At 36.0% G+C, this 24,254-nt stretch overlaps 1 pseudogene; it reads right to left on the minus strand.

The window, feature by feature from the left end:
* Positions 1-206: 206 nt before the first annotated feature.
* LOC120172843 lies at positions 207-23,162 on the minus strand (annotated as a pseudogene).
* Between the last annotated feature and the right edge of the window lie 1,092 nt (positions 23,163-24,254).

Consider the following 24,254-nt stretch of genomic DNA (forward strand, 5'->3'; position numbering starts at 1 on the left):
GCCTCTGAACTACCTCCGACCATGCACCGGTCAAAATCTCGAAGACGGTAAAGTAGAGCAATACTACCGGTTTCTTCCATTAGAGAGAATTTGTTGGAATGATATCAATCTCTACTAACCAAGTTGTAAGGCCGTGCTCCTTGTGCCGAACTAATTACAACTCTTCGTGCAGCTCTGATTCTACCTTAGCTTCTGAGTCCTCAGTTTGAGAAGTATCCGTCTCCAGAGTTGAATCGGGAGTTTTTGAATTCTCTGAATCAGTATTGGTTTTGTTATTTACGGGCTTCTCATCCTTAGGCTTTGGCTTGGGGATTTTCTTAATGCTATCAGCCTAATCAAACAGCAATATGCATTTCAGGAAACTACTTGCTGAAAGTATACTCATTTCCAGTATTAATCAAGCCGGCCATACCTTTTCTTTTATACCGATTATCTTCTCGTATACTTCTTTAGATGTGGAAACAGGAGTGCTGAATCCGGATGTCCTGCAGTACTTAACGTGAAAATCATTTAGTAAATGTATAAAAGAACAAGGTCATAAAATATATACAAATTATGGCCTTGATATATATATATATATATATATATATATATATATATATATATATACACACACTTGTTTATTTACATTTTTAGTTCTCTTTTGTCACAAAATAGGTCTTTCTTATTTTATCTTTTGCCTTGTATGATTATGTTTAAGAAAACAGAGTGCAATGCAAATGACTTTTACTATTGCAGCAAATTACTTGTGCTGTCAGCCTCCTTTTCATCCAACCAAGTCTTGAACTTGTCCATATTAATCGACAGCTGAAAAGCAAATCATTTGTAAGTTTCTGTCACGTGAATAGGCATACATATAATCTAGCAAATATCAGAAAGAGAGATTCAAATGAGAATTTATACTTCCTCTATTTTGTCTTTTGGCAGCCAAGGTTTGTCCTCCCACCCACGAATGGTCTACATGGAAACCCACAAAAATAAATATTCATGTAGGGGAATCTATATTATAAATATCCATGTGGCACTATGAATTCATAAAAAAGAAAAAAGAAGAAAATATCCATCTAAATTTGATGCTAGAATGTTTTCTAAGGGCAGTTTCCTTTTGGGTACAAGTAGCACTATGGCTTAGATATAGGATACCTACATGTACCTACCACACCCTTATCATTTATGGATCTAAGTTTGGTCTCTAGGAATTTGCGGACAATGATCCCACAAAGCAATATCACACAGAGTGAACTAAGAAAGGTAAAGGTGTAAGACCACCTTAAAGACTTCTAAAACATTTTTGGAAATATTTGGTTGCAAGCTAAAACAGTTTGAGTCGATATCTGTTTGCAGCTTCAGAGCATGAATTCTTTAGATACTAAGTTATTGAATCTTCCAGTTTGCCTCCTCTCTTTGACTCTTCCATTTTTCAGCCTATTTCTCTCTCTATTTCTATATATTCTTGTGTCTCACCAGTCCTCCATCCATTGACCAATGATAAATCAAAATAAACTTTGGTATTCATACTAGGTACTTTAGTTATACTGAGCCTTAGATCTCTACCCCCCGAACAACAACACTGACTAAACCAAACCTAGGTTGCTACATGACCTTTAAAAAAGCATGTTACAAATAAACAATTTGAAGCACCTGTTGCAATTCAGTACGGTATTGTCGAGCAAAATTTACTGCTTCTGGCCGTGCGGTCAACTCTTTAATTCTAAAATTTAGTCACAGTAATTGTTTTAGTTCAATAAATTTCAATCCCTTATAATGAATGATTGTTCAGAATACAATTACCACAGATAAGAATACCAGTCCCAAGAAATAGAAGATACCGGAAAAATATTGGGTCAGTGGAAGCTTTTAACAGATTTAGGCGTTCTTGAAACTCCGTAGCAGTTTCTTGAACCTGAACGATAAGAATGTCCTATGTTCAATTTTAATGCAAACAAACTGTCTAAAATGTCTCTGAAAACATGAGACTAACCTCATCAAGCTTTTCGATAACAGATTGGCGTTCATCATTTGAAGATATTCTTTCAAAGTCTTCAGATGTTTCAAGCTGGTATGAAATAAGGCAACAGAAAATAAAATTACTATGATATGAGAAAAGCTGAAATTACTAATGTTCTCTAGATGGAAGACCAAATGCCATGGACTGCCGACCATTCTTACAATCAAACCAAACATAATGAAAACTACATAAACAAGTGCACAAACTACAATTTCTGGTTACGTAGAAACTCTGAACAATTTCATTTTAAATTTTTTAAAAAATATGAGAAATAAAATAACACCACTATAGAATGAAAATATGATACTAAATTTTAACAAAATGAATAAACAAACAAAAGATCCGCACCTTCTCTTTTGTAGAATATATATATTCCTCAAGGTTATTTTTCAATTCTGCTGTTCTCCTTCGCACTGCATCCTTCTTGTCCAATTTACTTTTAGCATTCAACAAAGATTCTTTTGAAAGAGGTATTCCAGGTCCCATTGTTATTTGCACTATCTACAATGAAAAGAGAACGCAAAAGTGTAAGAAAATTAGCTGATACAGAAACAATCCAAAAATGCAAGGCAAGTAAGGGCATGAAACTAATTGAAGAAAAATTGTAACAGTCTGCTTGTTTGCACCTTGAGTGGAATTCTGAAGGTCATCTTCTTCAGTTTCTTTTCTGTACCCAGATCCACTGTATTTGTTTCTTTAATGGTACTGTTAGTTGAACTACTGAACCCACCATCTGACTCCAAGTTATTGTTTCTTAGTTCAGAAAGAACCAAGATCAGCAGATACATCGGGAGAAGCACTGGTTGAATTCTCTACAGTCAAATTCCGTTTAGAAATTTCTACCCATTCTGTTACTTGGAAAACAGCCTCTGCTCGATTGAAAGAAAGTATTCCACTTCTACTAAGAGAGAAATGCACATTTGTTTTGATGGGAGAAGACAAATTCCTAGATGAGTACCTGCATAAGGCGAAGATGAACAAAATAACTTATTTCTAGCATTAAGAGTAAAAGCAAACTGTAACAAAGCATCACGTAGGTGGTTGGTATTAATTGAATAATAATATTAGTATTAAACATAACTGACCTCTAACCAAATAAAAATCATAGAAGATTTTAGATGGGTTTGTTTCGAGCTTACTTATATGTGAGATCAGAGGAAACCATTAGCATAATTCGTATATCAGCTACCAATCATTTATGAAACTATGCAATCTAATAATTTTATTTGAATTATTTGAGCTTTCTAAATACATTTGAGCCCCCAACAAAAAATATGAACTAATAAATCCAAAGGAAGGTACAAACCAAAACGGTTTCCAGGCCTGAATTCATTTAAATTCGTTAACAATATTGTCATACCAAAAGTCTTATTCGTTTAAAAGTCCCCTATGAAAGAAACTAAACCAAACCATTAGCACCTTAACCATAGAAAGGGGGGCAAAGATCAGCAAGATCCTTACTTCTAGGATGCATCTCTTAAACCAGAAACTGCATACTGAGCAAATACAGGCGAGGAAAGCCCTGAAGGTAGAAGATCTTCATGATCATAAGCAAGAGACACTTCAAAGTCTTTCCTATGATTAAAGAACTTGAAAATCTGTAAATGGAAAGTTCGACATGACCATTAGTGCAACTACAAAGAAGATGAGTAGTCTTTATATGGGCTCGAACAACATATTATTTTACCTTGCTGGGAAGCTTTTTCATCCTTGGCACAACTAAAAGCATAGTAGCCCCGCCCCATGTTTTGAAAGATCGGGCCCATCTAATTCCATGAAAAAAACTATAGGAGGAACCATCAATCATCCCCAGTTTACGGTTCCATTTAATTCCATCACTTAAATTTGCAGCATGTAGTGCTGCACCAAGAACAATAGCTTCATCTGCATCCAGATGTTTGTCCAGATCTTTCCTTCCAAAGTATTCTTGGAGCTTAACCTATCAAGGAAAAGGGAGTTTGCTTTCAGCTTGTCTTTCATCAAGTAAACATGATCAATCTATGGAAATTACATGGCAGAAAGCCTTTTGGAAAGGATCATCTTTCTGATAACCAAAGGCTCACACTGCACCAAAATGCAACTTGGGATGAACGATCTCCAAATTTATACCAAATATGCATATTGCTTTTGTTGAATTTTTTTGTTGGTGTTACCGTTCAGTGCACATCACAATGGCGAACAGTCTATTAAGGTAGATATTTAAAAATCTTAAATGTCCATGGGAAAGAAGAATGTATCTAAGAAAAGGTATCTAGTTATACCTCAGTAAAATTAATAGCTTTGTAGTAGGTTGCAATATTCAAATATTTCCATTTCATGTTGGAAACACCACCAAACTTGAGTTATATAATTTCCATCATATTATTAATATATTAATGGCAATAGAAGATTCCTGAGGCCTTCTATTCATGTCGAAGCCTTTATTGCTAGTTGATTTTAGGATTAGCCTAACATTTCCTTCTTTCTTTCAACTCTTACTGTCGAAATGATTTTCTTTTTTTAAAGAGTAAAAAAAGTGAGATTTTGAAAACCACATTAATTCTTAATTATTCTATTTTTAATTCAAGAAAATGTGATTTAAAAGACCTTCCGTTTCGAAAAATTTTGAATTTCCTTTACGATCGAAAAACACGATTCGAAGAGTCGCCACCAATCTTTGATTAGGGTGTGATTGGGCACCCAAAAATACTTGGTCATTTTAAATAAAAATTAATTTTAATTAAAACAACAAATTGAGGTTTGCGTTACCAAAAAATGAGTTTGGGAGTCGGTTACGTGTGGGGAAGTATTAGCACCCCCACAACGCCCTAAATCGGTACCTAGTCGATTAATTAACGTCTTTGCAATGAACTTTACAAATTCGGACTTAATTTGATTTTTGATCCCATAGAACAAAGATATAAATTTTAAAAACATTCAAAAGCACTCAAATAAATTAAATTAAAATTACCGAGTCGTTTTAGAAAGATAAAGAATGTTCGATTATTTACAAATATCGAGACCAGATCTTAAAAGTTATAACAACCTTATCTCGATAAATTTAAATAAACGAACATTTCCTTTTCTTTCGTTCCCAAGTCTTAGGTGACGAATCAATTTTTTTGGTCTGACTTTCGGGATACACTTTTATTTTAAAATCATTAAAAGCGGACCTCAAATCAGTTATGACTGCCCACTTAAAACAATTTTAAATTAAAAGTATATTACCTTTAATCCAATTATGTAATATGTCGAGTTATGCAAATGAGGCTATCATACAAATTGTGCAAAAAGTGGATGTCATGCCAAAATTAATTAAAAAAAAAATTAAAAAAATAGCATACAATGTGACATACTAAAATTATATACATATATTTTAAAATTAAAAATTAAAAATTATGCATATTAACATATTATGTATACATGTGACCAAAATATAAAAACAAAATCATAACATGTCAGACTATGAATTTTTAAAAAAATGATATATACATATTAGAATTAGGACTAAATTTAAATAAATGTAAAATTCGACATACAAATTAAAACTAAAGTAGGAATCTAAATGAAACATACGCATAAATGAGGGATCTACACCCAAATAATCCAATGAAATTATAGCTAAAATTAAAAAACTAGAAAATAACTAAATTAGGACAAACAAAAAAAAATAAATTCTAAAGCAGTCCTAAAGATGACTAAAATGCTAATTCACATTAAACTTAGGAGGATTAAAACTACATTTTACTATTAGACTACGATGGCCAAAACTTAATTAACCCAAATACTTTAATATATAAGCTAAACTAAAATAAAACCTAAGCTAAACTCCTAAATTTAACACTGCCATTTCCAGTACCCTTCTCCATTCTCCATTTCTTCTCCGATAGTTGAACCGAGAGCCTCCATCACTACCATTCGGTCACCAAACCTTGGTGGCCAACCTCCATTTGACTGCAATCGTCAACCGACGAGCAACCCAACGACAAAAGAAGATTAACCACTTCGGTTTTCCATGTCCCAAAAGAACCCACTCTCAACTAAGGACTTTGGCACACCCCTAACCTTCACGATCGAGAGAACCATTCCAATGACCACCCTAAACGGTGACTCTCTACTTCTCCGGCGATGGACTCAACTTCTCTTCCTAACTTCCTTTACATCCCTCGAAACTCATAAGCCCTCTCTTCCAAGCCCCCCACCGACGAAAGAAAACGAAGAAAAAAGGTAAATTTCATTTGAGTTTTTCACTTCTATAGACAAGTTCAATCTTTAACTTTAAAATGTTTGTTTGTACTTATGAATCTCTCAAATCAAATCAAAGAAGCTAAATTAACAAGTTTCTACCCTAAAGACGCAAACATAGCATTAGAAATGACATTAATTTCTAAGGTAAATAAACCACTGCTCCTTTATGCTTCTGTTTTGGTCCTGATTCAAAACATGTACTCACACAAGAACAGTATGAAAGCAATGGAAAATGAAAGTAAAATAAATACCCTTTATGATTCTATGTATTGCTTTGGCTTGATGAAATGAGGGAACTACTCTGTTTCCTTTGATAATCAAAATCCCCGGAAAAGACAGTACAATTTCGATCTTTATACACTTTCTTTTTTTTATGTTTGTTTCTCTTTTCTGTAAGAAGAATAGGTGGGGAAGGAGTTTTTTTTCTGCTTTCTCGGTTAATTGTTGGTTTTTTCTCTCTGTAATTTTTTTTCATGGATGATAATCTGCTCTCCCTTTTGTTAAGCCCCTTGTTAACCCCCCACCATCTGGTTGTTAACTGTTAAAAACCGATCTTGATTTTCTTTCTTCAACTGCTGATGACCATTGGGCTTGAGATGGGCCTCCAGTTGGTTTGGGATCGGGTTAGGTTACCATTGCTTCGGGTCTGCTCCGACATAACCCCAGATAAATCGAGTATCTACAGCTGCCCGTCTTTGCACATTGTCGTGTAACGAGAATATAGCAAAGATCAAAAGATGATCGAGTTTGTCCGATCCTGATAACTTCAAAAGATTAAAGCACTCCACTGTTACTTCGAGATAAATGAAACTTGAAAAATCTTCAAATGATGGGTCCGCTCCCTCTTGTTCAGGGATTAAGGAACTCGAACAATCTTCTAAAAATGGGTTCGCTCCCTATTGCTTCAGGGAGTAGAACTCGAATAATCTTCTGCTTATGGGTTCACTCCCTCTTGCTTCAGGGGGTAGAACTTGAACAATCTTCTGCCTACGGGTTCGCTCCCTCTTGCTTCAGGGAGTAAAACCTGAACAATCTTCTGCCTACGGGTTCTCTCCCTCTTGCTTCAGGGAGTAGAACTCGAATAATCTTCTGCATACGGGTTCGATCCCTCTTGCTTCAAGGAGTAGAACTCGAACAATCTTCTGGTGTGATTCTGCTTCACTATTCTTCCATGAAGGCTCAACTTCGAAGGTTAAACCTGAAAATCAAACGTTTCCACTTATTACTGTATATTTGAAGATTTAAAAAAACATTATACTCGAAAAAATTTAGAATTTAAGAGAATCTTTGAGAATTCATTTTTCTTAAGGGAGCTTGTCTCGCAACAACTAGATATGAGAATCTTCTTGGACTCGGCTGCCATCTGAACCTCTCTTTTCCTAGGACCTTGAATTGGTTAATGACTCCTCATGCGCATTTCCTTTTAATCAATTGATCCGTTTCTTTGTACTCGAGAACCTTCGCTTTCCTCCCACATCTGATGATCTGATGACTTGCTCGAACACTCTTCCGAGAAGGCTTAAAATGGCCCGAAGAACTTATCACCTTGATCGAAAGACTTACAAATGACCCGAAGGATTTCATCATCATGCTCGAAAGACTTATTGATGGATTTGCTTCACTACTCTTCGGTGAAGGCTTACAAATTACCCAAAGGATTTAATCATCATGCTTGAAAAACTTACTGATGGCCCGAAGGACTTCATCATCATGCTCGAAAGACTTACTGATGGCACTTACTGATGAGTTTGCTTCACTACTCTTCCATGAAGGCTTATAAATTACCCTAAGGATTTAATCATCATGCTCGAAAGACTTACTGATTGCCCTAAGGATTTAAACATCATGCTCGAAAGACTTATTGATGGCCCGAAGGACTTACTAAGTGTGAAATTTTGGGGAAAAAATCCTTTTTAGTTTTCAAAGGTTTCATTTTCTTAAAACATCACTTTCTTATTTTTCAAACTCATGTGAAAACATCCTACCCGAAGGTCTTAAGGATGGCCCGAAGGACTTATCATCTTGCTCTAAAGGCTTATAGATGACCCGAAGGATTTTTAATCATCATGCTCGAAAGACTTACTGATGGCCCGATTGACTTAAATTGTTTGCTGGGTATGAAACCTTACTTATTTTTCAAAATCTCAAATTTCATATTTTAATGAGAAATCCTTCTCATTTCACTTCATAAAATGACTTAAAGGTCGAGCCTCGTTCCCCGCTTCAAAGTAATGTTTCCTCTGCGGATTGACCCCTGCGTTCCTCAGGTTCTGCCTCTCTAAACATGATTCCCTGTATTTGATGTTTAACTTCTACCTTTCAATTATCGGGATTTTAACATCCTGTATCTTCTCTTTTTACTGGAAGATCTATCAAAACCATGTGTTTATGCATGAAACATGAATACAATGAAATATATCAGTGTAATGCATTTTCTTTTATGCAAATGATGTTCTTATGAATGCATAAATGTCGATTCAATCTTCATTTTACTTCAAAGTGGCAAACTCAGTCTTCTTATTCTTGATCATTCCTCTCTGTGGTTTACTTTGATATCAGTGTAGCAACTCATAATTTCAAGCTTGCATTCTTCCGAAGAGCCATCTTATCTTCTTTTATCTTCTTGTTGTCTTCATTTTTTATCTTCATTTTGGAGAAATTGCTTTCTCTCTCAACTTCTTGCTATGATCAGAAATACCACTGTATTGCCCCATTTCTGTCCTTGGCTCAAGTACGATTTCTGAGTTGTTCTTTAAGGACTCTGCCATTGATTGATGTTCGGTTGGCTTCCTCTACAACTTAAGCTCTGCTCAAATTCACGGTTTGCCCCTGACACTTCAAGTTGTGAGACCCATTCTCAATATCTTCTTAGTTTAAATCTTGTCATCCCAACATGATATGGATTTCTGGTCATGCCCCAAAGTGGGTACTCATGGATTTCTTTGTGCCCAATATATCATAACTTGAATAGTCTCAATCTGATGTCACTAAACAACTGTATTATCAAATAGCTCGAGGGCTTCTCTTCATGTCTCCACAAACACTTAAGAAGTGGTCAACTCTTTTAACAAAATGTCTTATATTTTTATACAAGCTGGGATAATGCCCCTTACGAATAATGAGACCATCTTCTTCTTGGCGGGTTACTAACAACGTCACAAGGAAATGCTACAAGCTGTATTCTTTAGTCTTTCTAATCTCTCATACCACTTGCTTTCAATACTGTGAAATGCTTCACTATTCTGGCATCATTTATTTTTTTTCTACAACAGAGGCAAATTGAATCTTTCCAGCTTCAAGGATCTTTGACATTTGAGACTGTCCTATTTGAAAATGTTTTTCCCTTTTCTCTTATTATAGGGATCAAAGAATGAAAGAATTTTATAAAGCATTGCCCCTTAATTCAGGCTTACAATCAAATCAAATCATAAACATGAGTTCAAAGAATATCAAAAGAATCAATAACTAATTAATTTTTCAGAGTTATAACTCTTTGACAAGTGTCAAAATTGATGGGTTGGCTTGAGGTTGGCTTTCTATTTTTTAAGGTTTCGGCCAACAAACTTACATTTCTTTCTAGGTCCTTGCGAACATCACAACATGCCCCTCCTTCTGGCTTGGTATTTTAATCGGATACAGACAAAATGAAGCAACTTGTATAATCAATTACTAGACTTTATAGAACACTTTTATTTCAGTTCTCTGAAATCTTCCATTTGTTCAAGCCTCGTAGACTCCTCTAACAAAGGCAGTGTAGAAATATCGGTCTAAAAATGAAATTCCTGAGTGCTCGTGTGATATTGACTATAATAGGTGTTCCTTAACTCCCTTAGTCAATCTTTACCGAAACTACTTATTCATAAAATTGATTTAATTTGCCATTATCTGGCTAGCTGAAATAAATTTTATTGTAATTTGCCTCTATCGGGCTAGCTGAAGGGTTCATCTCATCACAAAGTCTTTGACTTGACAATCACAGTGGAGCATACACCAAATTGCCAGGTACCCGATCAAGGTCATGGTTTGAATATAATCTATTCATAAAGCCAGGGCTTTCGAGTTTCCTCTATAACCAATTGCTTTAGCGGAATAGCTCAGCTTTATTGTGTATATATAATATCATCACCTTTATTAGGCTAGCTAAATTATGTCCATAAAGCCGGTGCGTTTAACCAATTGCTCTAGAGGGACAGCTCAAGCTTTATTGTATACATATAATATTATAATTTGGGTATACGGGTCCAATTTCTTAAGCTTGTCAAGAAGAACCTGTCATAGTCTAGGTGTTGTTGAAAGTCAGAAAATCTCATCGTTAGAGTTCAATTTCCAAACAACTGACCTAAACTAGATTCACCTACTCGACTATTCCACCTGTAAGGATCATAATCATCATTGAACGTCATCAACAGAAGTGTAATCTAGTCGGTTTTGTAACATCATACACAAAAGATGCCCCATGTTTTCCGCTCCTATACATACCTGAATACCAAACCTATTGTTCATCTCCTTATGATAGAAGAAGGCTATATCGGTCCCTGCAATAGAAGGGTATGGTGTTCGATTGTATATTCTGGAGATAAGGTAAAGGTCTTTGTTTTATCAGGTTTCAACCTTGTCATCTTGTCAAAGATTTATAACTCTAATTATTTACAGAGTTTTTAATTCAGTAGGTATTCAAAGAATTTCAAGTTGCAAATTCGATTCAATGCTCACCATCCTCAAAGTAACATGAATTTATTTAAACATCATTATAAAAAAAACTGAGAAAGGATGAAAAATAAGTTCAAACATGATGTTGCAAATGAAATAAAGCTCCATAATGAATGAAATGATCTCTTTCTAATTAGGATGCCCCATTACCCATCTAATGTCGTGGTACTTAACTCAAACGGATGTTACATATTGTTCTTTGATGCCCCACTCAAGCTCGTTATCCACTGTTCCACCAATTCCTCTGTTAACGTCCCATTTGCCACAAGCATCTCTATCTCCTTTAACATCGACCTACAATTTCTCGTAGAATGTCCCAATGCCACCAAGTGGAAATCACAGACACTATCTTGATCATAGCTATGAGCAGAAGGGTCTGGTTTCACTTTCACTGGCCTCGGTGTGAGGTATTGACCTTCAATCAAATGGGGATATAGATCTGAGATAGGAGTTTGGAACACTTTCAAAGCATTTTTCGATCTTGGGACTTTCTTTGGATATCTCGAGTAACCACCTGCCCCTTTTCTTTTACGGCTTTGAGAGCTCTGGACGTAACATTCATTCACCTCATCAGTTTGTTCCTTTTGATCGGTTGGGTTTTTAGAAGTGTCTTTCAAGTTTCCTTTACTGATTGCATCCTCAATTAACTCTCCAGCTGTCATAAGATCCTTGAAGTTATTCGTCGACTTTCCCAACATTAACTCAAAGAAAGGAGCTGGAAGAGAATCGTGAAACATATATGATATTTCTTCTTCTAACAAAGGAGGTTGAACTTGTGCTGCCACTCCTCTCCATCTTAGGGCATATTCTTTAAAGCTCTCAGTAGCTTTCATTCTTATCCTTTGAAGGTCATGACATTTTGGGGCTAAGCTTTTAACATATTGATATTGTCCCAGAAAAGCATCAGCTAGGTTGACCCATGTCTTGATCTGTTCTTTGTTCAAATGGTTATACCATACTATAGCCGGCCCAACAAGACTATCATGGAAGTAATGAATCAACATATTGTCATTATTTAGGTACCCTTCCATCTTTCTACAAAACATCTTTAGATGAATTATGGGACAACTAGTGCCATCATATTTTTCAAAATTAGGCACCCTAAATTCATGTGGGATGACCAAATCAGGGACCAAACTAAGTTCTCTAGCTTCTAACTCCTTGTGAGGGGCATTAACAATCTTCATATCTTCAATAGCTTCATTCAACCACCTGAATTTATCTTCAAATTGCTCAAAATTGACGAGGCTCATCCCTAGGTCTGAGTTAAACGCTCCAGGGCAAATTATTACTCTTGATGTACCAGTCTGATGAGATTGATTTCCTTTATCCTCTATTTTCTCTTTACTAGCAGCTTGTGGTACCAGTACCTGGATCATTTGATTCGATACGCCTTGCAAAGAACCCGATGCTTGATTCCCCGTATCTTGTTGTGACCCGACTAACTGCTCTTGCAACTTATCTTGTGATCCCTTATGAGATTGCTCCATTGTTTCCATTTGCTTATTCATGACGATGAGGAAGTAGTATAAATGGATGATCTTGTTATTACCTTCACATAACCTTCCATAAATTATTTCTGTGTTTTTATAATTAATGCATGTAAAATGCTTAAATAAATACATGTAATGCAAATGCAAATGCCAAATGCAAATACAAAAGGTGTCATTCCAGAGTGACCATCTTAAAACAACTTTCATTGAACACAAAGGTCTCGATACATCAAACAAACTTTACATATAACGGACAGCTTTCAATCCAAATTTTTCTATTTCCTTCAAAAGCCAATTTAATTTCCACTCATACTCGGGGGTCGAGTTGTCAATATGCTTCAATTCTCTTGCAAATCCAGCTAAATCAACCCATTTTTGAGCCACATTGCTTACTTGGGTCATAGTTTCTTTCATGACATTGTCTCTTTTCTCTATCTTGAGTGCTGATTCTCGGAGCTGTAGACACTGCTGTTGAATCTTCCTTGTAAGAAAGTCATTGTGGTTATGAAGCTCTTGTATAAGATCACTGCAATCATCCACCATCTTCATCAACTTCTCATTCTTGGCTCTAACGGCTTTAAGCTCAGCGTCATTCTCCCGCTTGTGGCGTTGATATGAAATTTCCATATTGGCAATAGACTTATTCAACATCTGATTCTCGGTCTGATATCTTCCCAAATTATCAACAACTATATTGCGTCTTTTTTCTGCAATTTGTAAATCATGAGAAAACTTCTCAACTTGACCTTCGTGCATCTTGCAATTCTTTCCCAACTGTTCAACATCATTTTTAAGTTTAGTGACCCCTATTATCCACTCCTCTGGGACATTTCCTATACCAACAAATTTAAAAGTTTGACTGATCCTTCGAAAATCATCTCACATGGCTTCCATCTCTCTGCTCAATTTATTATTTTCACTTCTTAAACGACGAATCAAAGCTTCGTATTTTGGCAAACAATTTTCTTCATGGATGTCCTCACTGATACTCTTACCCTTGGTCACTTTTGGTTCAAACTCAACAGGATAATTTGTTTTCAAACTGGGTTGTCTTTTCAATTCAAACTCCAATACTCCATGATCTAGAAGAAGTTGGACTCGACGTTTGAAGGTGGAACAATTCTCAATAGAATGTCCTTGAATCTCAACATGATATTCACAACGAACGTGGACGTCATACAAACTTGGATATGGAGGTTGCAAAGGTTTCACATAATGCGGTGCCACTTCTCGGGCTTCTAACAATTCATCATACAATTCCTTATATGATATTGGGATGGAATCACAATGAGATCCACCTCTCAACTTGGGTTGAATTGGAGTTTCCAGTTTTATTTCCCCTGATGTTGGGAATAGATTATCAAACACCAACGAGTTTGGACTACATGTCTTCTTTTCATCCTTCTGAACTTCTATAGTTGCACTATTTCCTTGGCATTTCCAAACAACTTGTTGATACGAATAATGATTGTGCATGGTTTCTCATTTTGGCTAGAATCAGCAGGTTCTAAAGTAGTCCCTTGCGTATCTGACACCTCGAGATTGTGTTCATTGAGTTCTTTCTTTTCTTCGGTAGAAGTCTCTCTTCCTTTGGACAAAACATCTATTCTATCCATCATCTTGGACATTTCCTCTTTTATATCTCTTATCTCATTGTGCTCTTTGTCAGACATATGATCTTTATGTGCGCAAGTCTCCACTATTTTCGAAGCTTTCTCAAGATGTCATTTCTTGACTGTGTTATAGTCTGTTTGATCACGAAACCCCTTGTTCCTCATGAAAACCTTTTACTATGATGACCACTCACAAATCAACACCTTTTGAATATGCCATGATCATGCAATGCGGACAAAGAGAAAAAACAACATAGAAACAAGTTAGTACAAATGAGATAACAAAATGACAAAAAACAACAATAACGAAATAAATAAATTAATGCTAGTAAGAATGCAAATGCAAATGCACAAGGTTTTAATTCCAAAAGTGACCACCATAGAACAACCTTCATTTAGACAACAAGAATTCAGTACACCATGTAGTCAAAATATAAATGTGATTATTCATTTGTTTATTTCCTTAAGTTGCACTCTTCATGGAATCTAATATTGCACCCAAAATTGTCGGCGTACTTTATCACCTTTAATGACACCAGATGTCTTTAAATTGAATCTTGAGGTCTCCATTTTTACTTTCAATACGAAGTGATCTTCATGTCTTTGTGAAGGGTCTTCTTGTCCTTGGTATAATTGTATCTATCTTCTGAGAATATCTTGGCCTTCACTCTTTTAAAAGAAGTCTTCAATCAGCTTCAGATTTCTTCATTCATCGGATGTCCTTCTTCATGGATCATCTGAATATCTTTGAACCTCCTGATTTTGACTACATGGTTAAGAATTTCTTGTTTCAATATGACCAGCCTTCTTATTAGCCAATCACTTGCGAATTAACACCTTGTGATGACATGAAGATGCGAATGCAATAAAATCAAAATAAAATAGACATAGAAAAAAAGAAAAAAAAAGAAAAAATGGGTTAGTACACATAATATCAACAACAAGATAATAAATATCATAATCATTAAATAAAACCTACCCTTACATGTTGGCTACCCAATCATGTTTTAGTAGATCCTACCCAACATGATATCCACCTCCATGCTTTGTTTGAACATTAAAACCCTAACCGCATAATATCTAATTCACATGCTTGCTTGACAAATAAACCTAATCGCATGATTTCTAGTTCGCATGCATTTATTCGAAAAGTGAAAATAAATGACTCAAAAAGCTTTTCCTTGTGTACGCTTCTCACGGGACTCTTAAGGTTCGGGTTAGGCTCAACCTAAGTTCGGGCTCTATGTTCACTATATGCTGGGTTCGGTTCTAAAGTAATAGGTTCTCGAATTGTCCTTGCCAGTGCCCCCTTGGGCTGCTGAACCCTCGATCCTAGCCCATCACAGACTTTAGGGGATCGAGTTCAATTTCGAGGGAACACACCTACTTATGTCCATGCGGAGGTGATTACCATCACAAGGATCATAAGGCGTGAGCTCCAGGAGTGATCCACTATCCCATACGGAGGTGAAAACCACACGAGGGCATAGTCTCTTACTCCTACTTAATTAGGACAGAGCGGGGTTTTAGCTCATGTCATGAAAATGCAGCTGTGCAGTGTGTGAGGAAAAGCATAAAACACACACAATAAAAACACTCAAAATCAATTCCCAAAAACACACAATTATTCTGAAACCATTAGCAAACATATCAGTACAACTATTTAATGGTTAATCAAATTAAATTAAAGAAATCAAAATACAAACAAAACTTATTAAAAACAAAGCAAGGGATCAAAAACCAAATTAAAACGAATTTATAATTTCCAATTGCAAAGACAATTAATTAATCGACTATCAGTCTGACTCTCTAAAAAAAAGTCCCCAGTAGAGTCGTCAAGCTGTCGAAACAATTTTTCTTAAAAGGTGAGATTTAAAAAACCACATTAATTCTTAATTATCCTCTTTTTAATTCAAAACAATGTGATTTAAAAGACCTCTCGTTTCGAAAAATTTTGAATTTCCTTTACGATCGAAAAACACGATTCGAAGAGTCACCACCAATCTTTGATTAGGGTCTGATTGGGCACCCAAAAATACTTGGTCATTTTAAATAAAAATTAATTTTAATTAAAACAACAAATTGAGGTTTGCGTTACCAAAAAATGAGTTCGGGAGTCGGTTACGTGTGGGAAGGATTAGCACCCCCACAACGCCCTAAATTGGTACCTAGTCGATTAATTAACGTCTTTGCAATGAACTTTACAAATTCAGACTTAATTTGATTTTTGATCCCATAGAACAAAGATATAAATTTTAAAAACATTCAAAAGCACTCAAATAAATTAAATTAAAATTACCGAGTCGTTTTAGAAAGATAAATAATGTTCGATTATTTACAAATATCGAGACCAGATCTTAAAAGTTATAACAACCTTTTCTCGATAAATTTAAATAAACGAACATTTCCTTTTCTTTCGTTCCCAAATCTTAGGTGACGAATCAATTTTTTTGGTATGACTTTCGGGATACACTTTTATTTTAAAATCATTAAAAGCGGACCTCAAATCAGTTATGACTGCCCACTTAAAACAATTTTAAATTAAAAGTATATTACCTTTAATCCAATTATGTAATATGTCGAGTTATGCAAATGAGGCTATCATACAAATTGTGCAAAAAGTGGATGTCATGCCAAAATTAATTAAAAAAAATTAAAAAAAAATAGCATACAATGTGACATACTAAAATTATATACATATATTTTAAAATTAAAAATTAAAAATTATGCATATTAACATATTATGTATACATGTGACCAAAATATAAAAACAAAATCATAACATGTCAGACAATGAATTTTTAAAAAAACGATATATACATATTAGAATTAGGACTAAATTTAAATAAATGTAAAATTCGACATACAAATTAAAACTAAAGTAGGAATCTAAATGAAACATACACATAAATGAGGGATCTACACCCAAATAATCCAATGAAATTATAACTAAAATTAAAAAACTAGAAAATAACTAAATTAGGACAAACAAAAAAATTTAAATTCTAAAGCAGTCCTAAAGATGACTAAAATGCTAATTCACATTAAACTTAGGAGGATTAAAACTACATTTTACTATTAGACTACGATGGCCAAAACTTAATTAACCCAAATACTTTAATATATAAGCTAAACTAAAATAAAACCTAAGCTAAACTCCTAAATTTAACACTGCCATTTCCAGTACCATTCTCCATTCTCCATTTCTTCTCCGATAGTTGAACCGAGAGCCTCCATCGCCACCATTCGGCCACCAAACCTTGGTGGCCAACCTCCATTCGACTGCAATCGTCAACCGACGAGCAACCCAACGACAAAAAAAGATTAACCACTTCGGTTTTCCATGTCCCAAAAGAACCCACTCTCAACTGAGGACTTTGGCACACCCCTAACCTTTACGATCGAGAGAATCATTCCGATGACCACCCTCAACGGTGACTCTCTACTTCTTCGGCGATGGACTCAACTTCTCTTCCTAACTTCCTTTACATCCCTCGAAACTCATAAGCCCTCTCTTCCAAGCCCCCCACCGACGAAAGAAAACGAAGAAAAAAGGTAAATTTCATTTGAGTTTTTCACTTCTATAGACAAGTTCAATCTTTAACTTTAAAATGTTTGTTTGTACTTATGAATCTCTCAAATCAAATCAAAGAAGCTAAATTAACAAGTTTCTACCCTAAAGACGCAAACATAGCATTGGAAATGACATTAATTTCTAAGGTAAATAAACCACTGCTCCTTTATGCTTCTGTTTTGGTCCTGATTCAAAACATGTACTCACACAAGAACAGTATGAAAGCAATGGAAAATGAAAGTAAAATAAATACCCTTTATGATTCTATGTATTGCTTTGGCTTGACGAAATGAGGGAACTACTCTGTTTCCTTTGATAATCAAAATCCCCGGAAAAGATAGTACAATTTCGATCTTTATACACTTTCTTTTTTTTATGTTTGTTTCTCTTTTCTGTAAGAAGAATAGGTGGGGAAGGAGTTTTTTTTTTTCTGCTTTCTCGGTTAATTGTTGGTTTTTTCTCTCTGTAATTTTTTTTTCATGGATGATAATCTGCTCTCCCTTTTGTTAAGCCCCTTGTTAACCCCCCACCATCTGGTTGTTAACTGTTAAAAACCGATCTTGATTTTCTTTCTTCAACTGTTGATGACCATTGGGCTTGAGATGGGCCTCCAGTTGGTTTGGGATCGGGTTAGGTTACCATTGCTTCGGGTCTGCTCTGACATAACCCCAGATAAATCGAGTATCTACACTTACAATTTATTTCAGCACATATGAAACATCAGGAAAATGTGTAGTACAAACCTGCAACTTTGGAACTCTAGTAGCGCCTCCAATCAACTCCACAGCATATATATCACAGCTTGCAAACTTTAATGCTTAAGCACTTCTTTCACAGGCATAAGAGATTTATCCCGAAGGTCCCCCCAAAGTTCTTCAAACTTTTCCCGAGATATGGTGCTCCTGAAGGAAGAAAAAAGAATGAACAAAATAAGTTTCATACAAGAACATGTACTAAATCCAAATACTACCACAAATTACAAAATTTTCGAGCGTGTTATCTGTGATTTTGTGATTTAGTCAGCCTTAGGAAACAACACCTAAGGTTCATTTTCTATCTTAGAATTTCTTCTTTCAATTTGCTCATTTTATTCAGCATTCAAATCTGAAAGCTGCCATAACAAATAGATACATAGCTGTTCTCCATCTCTTATTTGACAAAAAAAACTTGAAACAATCATAACATACAAGGTTTGGATCAGAATGAAAGGGCAAAGTAATTAGGGAGAACTGAACAAGGAAAAATAATGACTACATGATCATTAGCGTCCTAGACAGTGAATAGATTATGATGATATATGAAAACAGAAGTACTATATTCCTTTTTATCGGCGTAAATTGTAAAGAAAAATTAATAGAATTTTTTTCCCGATTATGTAAGCAAACTCCATAGAAACTGTAATACATTTTGAAGGAATGATCATTGCATCTATAAAAAGAAAGCAATGTCCATCTCAAATTGTCCAGGGACTATTAGATGATACCCTGGCATTAATAAGATTAAAATACATTAAAAAACAGTCAAAAGAGAATATTGAAAGCAAGAAGCTGCAAATGAAGTCCCAGATAAGTTAGTATTGCAGCAGCTAAACCTGCATCCAGATAAGACTAATCAACAGTTACAAAATATATTTACCTCAAGGCCTGTTCAATCATAAATTTACTTTTAAAGAAGAATATGTAACAATATGGATCTTGCATAATATTCATTTAAAATGTTTCAACTATATCTAGTAGCTAATTGGTTCATAGGAAAAAGTCCTAAGCTTCCTCAAAGCAAAAAGACTAGCAATCATAACTGAACATATTTAGGAAGAAGAAAAATTTGTTGAAAGTCATGCCTTCACATGGCATAATTGTTGAAAGTCATGCCTTTACATGGCAATTGTCAAACAAGGAGGCACCACACATTGCATTTGTTAAACAAGGAGGCACCGCACATTGCATTTGTTAAACAATGAGGTAACGAAATGGGGAAGTCAAAAGGGGCTGATTTTTGTTATTTTTTGGTAATGGAATAATTGTATTTTAGTCCCTACACTTAGAGTATTTACAAAATTAGTCCCTATAAATATCTTAACCCATTTAGCTTCAAAATCATCCCAAATCATTTCTTTCTCCCAATACTAGAGAGCTTGCTTGTGAGTTGTGAATGTTTTATAAACACCTGTAAATTTTCTCTCTTTAGTAAAAGATCTGCAGCAGTCCGGAGATATATGCATAATTGACTGAACTCTGTTATCAATTTCGGGTATTATTTTTTCGCTTTTATTTCGCATTCTTACTAATATGGTTTTAGGGAAATTACTCGTTCTCGTTTTATTTCCCAACAACTGACATCAGAGCTTTTGGTGGGGAATTTTGTCAGTTTTCTGCGAGGTTACTATTCATTACTAGTCACATGAATAGTGAATAGTGAATTTTGTGAATAGAAAAATTTTGTCGGCGATACGAATTTGTCGACAGAGGTGTTTTAATACACGGCGGTTCGCAGAAATTTTCAGAAACGATCCAAAGAATCCAGATTCGAGTGGGAGCGATGACTGCAGACGAAGGGAATGTGAAAATTGAGAAGTTCTATGGTGCGAACTTTGACTTTTGGAAGATGCAGATTGGAGATTTTCTGTACCAGAAAAATCTATATCAACCTTTCTCAGGAAAGCAACCAGAGGGCATGAAGAATGAAGACTAGGCTCTTCTCGAAAGACAAGCCCTCGGAGTTATTCGACTGACGTTATCCCGCATGTTGCTTTCAACATAGCAAAGGAAAAGACCATGGCGGGTCTTATGGCGGCTCTCTCCAGTATATATGAGAAGCCATCAGCCTCAAACAAAGTTCACTTGATGGGGCGATTATTCAATTTGCGGATGGAGGAAGGGGTATCAATGGCTCAACACCTAAATGAACTCAACACAATCACAACCCAGTTGAGTTCTGTGGAAATTGAATTCGATGATGAACTTTGAGCTTTAATTCTCTTATCATCTCTACCAGACAGTTGGAATGCTACTGTTACAGCAGTTAGCAGCTCGTCGTGAAACAATAAATTGAAATTCGACGATGTTCGGGATCTGGTACTGAGCGGAGAAATTCGACGGAGAGAATCGGGTGAAGCATCAACCTCCTCAGCCTTGCACACAGAGTCTAGAGGGAGAAATTCAAATCATGACATATCCAAATCCAGAACGGGAAAATCAAGAACGGGAAAGAAAGATTATAGCTGTTATAATTGTGGCAAGAAGGGTCACTTTAAAAGAGATTGACGAGCACCGAAGAAAGATACCAACGCACATGAATCTGCCAACATGACAGAGGAGACAGGTGATGCCATAATTCTAAGCGTCAATAGTCCGATTGAATCATGGATCTTGGATTCAGGGGCATCTTTCCACTCCACTCCATGCCAAGAAATCATTGAGAACTATGTCAGTGGTGATTTTGGGAAGATTCATCTAGCTGATGTTGAAACCTTGAAGATCGTCGGAAAATGAGACATTCGATTAAAGTTGCCAAACCAGACCACCTGGAAGCTAAAAGGAGTGAGACATATTCCTGGCCTCAAAAGAAATTTGATCTCTATAGGACAGCTTGATGAAGAATGATATAATACAACCTTTTCAGGTTGTGGATGGAAGATTTCCAAAGTAGCACTCATCATTACTCGTGGTAAGAAGACCGGTACTCTCTATGTTACCTCAAATTTAGAGAATATCATTGCATTAGCAGATGTTGATGGAAAAGCAAACCTATGGCACCAAAGGCTTGGCCATATGAGCGAGAAAGGGATGAAGACACTTTTGTCAAAAGGGAAGTTGTCGGATCTAAAAAATATAGATGTCAGACTATGTGAGGATTACATCTTTGGCAAACAAAAGAAAGTCAGTTTTGCAAAGATTGGCAAGATACCCAAGGTTGAAAAGTTAGAGTTGGTTTATACTGATGTATGGGGACCATCTCTAGTTCCATATCTTGCAGGCTCACTATATTATGTCACCTTCATCGATGATTCTACAAGGAAGGTGTGAGTTTATTTTCTAAATAAGAAATCAGAAGTCTTTAATACCTTCAGAAAATAGAAGGCCAAGGTGGAAAATGAGATTGGTCTAAAATTCAAGCGGTTGAGGTCTGATAATGGAGGAGAGTACAAAAATAGAAGATTTAGAGATTTTTTCGCAAATAATATGATCAAGATGGAGACAACAGTTCCCATGACACCGCAGCAGAATGGCATAGTAGATCGCATGAACATAACTCTAAATGAACGTGCCAGAAGTATGAGGATACATGTCGATTGTCCAAATTGCTATGGGCTGAAGCTATTAACACTGCAGCTTATCTGATCAACCGTGGGCCCTTATTTCCCTTAGATGGTGGAATACCAGAGGAAGTTTGGAGCAAGAAAGAAATAAACCTTTCACACTTAAGAGTGTTTAGTTATATTTATTATGTACAGATAAATTCTGCTGAAAGAAGTAAACTTGATGCCAAGTCCAACAAATGTGTCTTTATTGGTTATGGTGGTGATGAGTTCGGTTACCGGTTTTGGGACTATGAAAATCAGAAGATCATCAGAAGCAAAGATGTCATTTTCAATGAGAATGTGATGTACAAAGACAGGTCAATCGTAGAATCAAGTATCTCCAATACCGAAGCTGAAACAAAGAAATTTGTTGAGTTTGAGGAGATTTCTGGAAATGATTTTCAGATCAATCCTTAAACAGTTCAAGAAGAACTAGGCACACCATAATTGAGACGCTCCTCCAGAATTCCTAAACCAATCCATCGTTATTCGCCTTCTTTACACTACTTGTTGTTGACTGACAATAGTGAACCAGAGTGCTATGATGAAGCAATGCAGGTGGAGGATTCAGTCAAGTGGGAGTCTTCCATGAAAGATGAGATGGACTCGTTTTAGCCAAATCAAACGTGGAAATTAGCTGAATTACCACTATGTAAGAAAGCGCTTCATAACAAGTGGATTTACAGGATCAAAGAAGAGCATGATGGGAGCAAACGCTACAAAGCAAGATTGTCGAAGTAGTTTGCAATGAAAGATCTGGGCGCTACAAAGCAAATTGATAACTCCGTAAAAGGCCACATTTTGGGGCCTTTTAACTTAATTTATTGAGTGTTTAAAGGCTCATTTTGGACCATGTAGATGCATTTAGAAGCATTTAGTTGCATGTAGTGGATTTCGGTTTGCCATGGCATTTTATTTTTACAGCGGTGCTACTTTATGGGAAAGATACTTGTTTGATGATGTGCATGTATTGAGAGCAAGAAGAAGAGGAAAGAAAATATCATGACATAAGGAGATTGCTGAGCAAAATGAATTTACCGAGGTCAACCAGCATTTCGAAGGTGTTGTAAGTACGAGAAGATATTTTTTAAGCCAGCTGTATCCAGTTGTCTGAGAGCTCTGCCCGAGAAATCCACGTCGAAGATACGCCTGGAGGGATCAGCGCTGTAACCGCTAGTTCTGCTGATGACGCCACCTGACCCTGCAGATCCTGGCTGTCCTTGGGCGTCTGCCACATGATTATGTCGGTCACTCAGCCAGCTACCCAGGCTGTATCATCACCTGTCTTGCCCGACTCCCAAGTAAAGTTAACCATGGTTTGGGAAAGTCAACTCTTAGTTCAAGGGTTAATTTTCCCTTATAAATAGAGGATGAAGCCACATTGTTAGAGACTTTGGTTCCACCCAGATTTGAGCTTAAAAAGTTAGAGAGAGAATGTCTCATCTTTCTCCGTCAATCCTACTTATCGTGGCATTTCTCCGTGACAAGCATGCGGGAGTGGCATTCTAGGCATCCGAGAGGAGCTAGTTTGCTGGGGGCAGTTTGTGGTGGTCGAGGAAAGCTCCGAAAGTGCACGTCAAAGGCTTTTTCTCATTCCCTTAGTTCTTTTCTTTCATATTTTGTTATTTGGGTTGTAAGGAACGGATAATCTTGCTTTATGCTTGCTTATTTCGAACCCCACCATGAACTAATTCTATTTGGTGGGAGTTCATTTTGGATGTTTAAGTTTATGGAGTTTAATGCCTTAAGGTTGTAGGAACTACGAGAGTAGTCATTCCTTAGGAGATTCTTAGGGTTCTAGAGAATACCTAGGTAATATATCCTTAGTGTTCGAGAGAAACTAGGAAGGAACTACATAAACAAGGGGTTCTAGGTAGTAACTAGGCCTAATCCACCTTAGAGATAAGGCTAGGATTTCATTCGACAAAAAGGAGTTGTGCATGAACGATAGGTTAGATGTTAATGCTGCTGCACAAAGGTATTGTCGAGACATATCCTGTTATCTGGACCAATAGGATCACTGTAGGGTTTACGCCAATTGGTTTTGCCAGGGCATCTTTAATTTGTCAAGTCCCTTACTAGAGATAGCATAGGGCACCTTAGTAGACTCTGTCGGACAGACTAGGTATAAAAGAAAGACCATTCGGAGAAGTAGACTTAGATTTTCCTTAATGACTCCTATCACTCACTTCCATAGTTGCTTGTCGTGTGAGAAAGCCAAAGTCCTATTAATCAAATCATATATTTACATTTTATTTTTCCTTGACATTTTCATTTGTTTGCATTAAACACAATCTATTTTGCCACGACATATCCATTTGCTACCATA

Source organism: Hibiscus syriacus, unplaced genomic scaffold, assembly GCF_006381635.1.
Source record: "Hibiscus syriacus cultivar Baekdansim isolate YM2019G1 unplaced genomic scaffold, ASM638163v2 tig00111881_pilon, whole genome shotgun sequence".
Taxonomy (NCBI): domain Eukaryota; kingdom Viridiplantae; phylum Streptophyta; class Magnoliopsida; order Malvales; family Malvaceae; genus Hibiscus; species Hibiscus syriacus.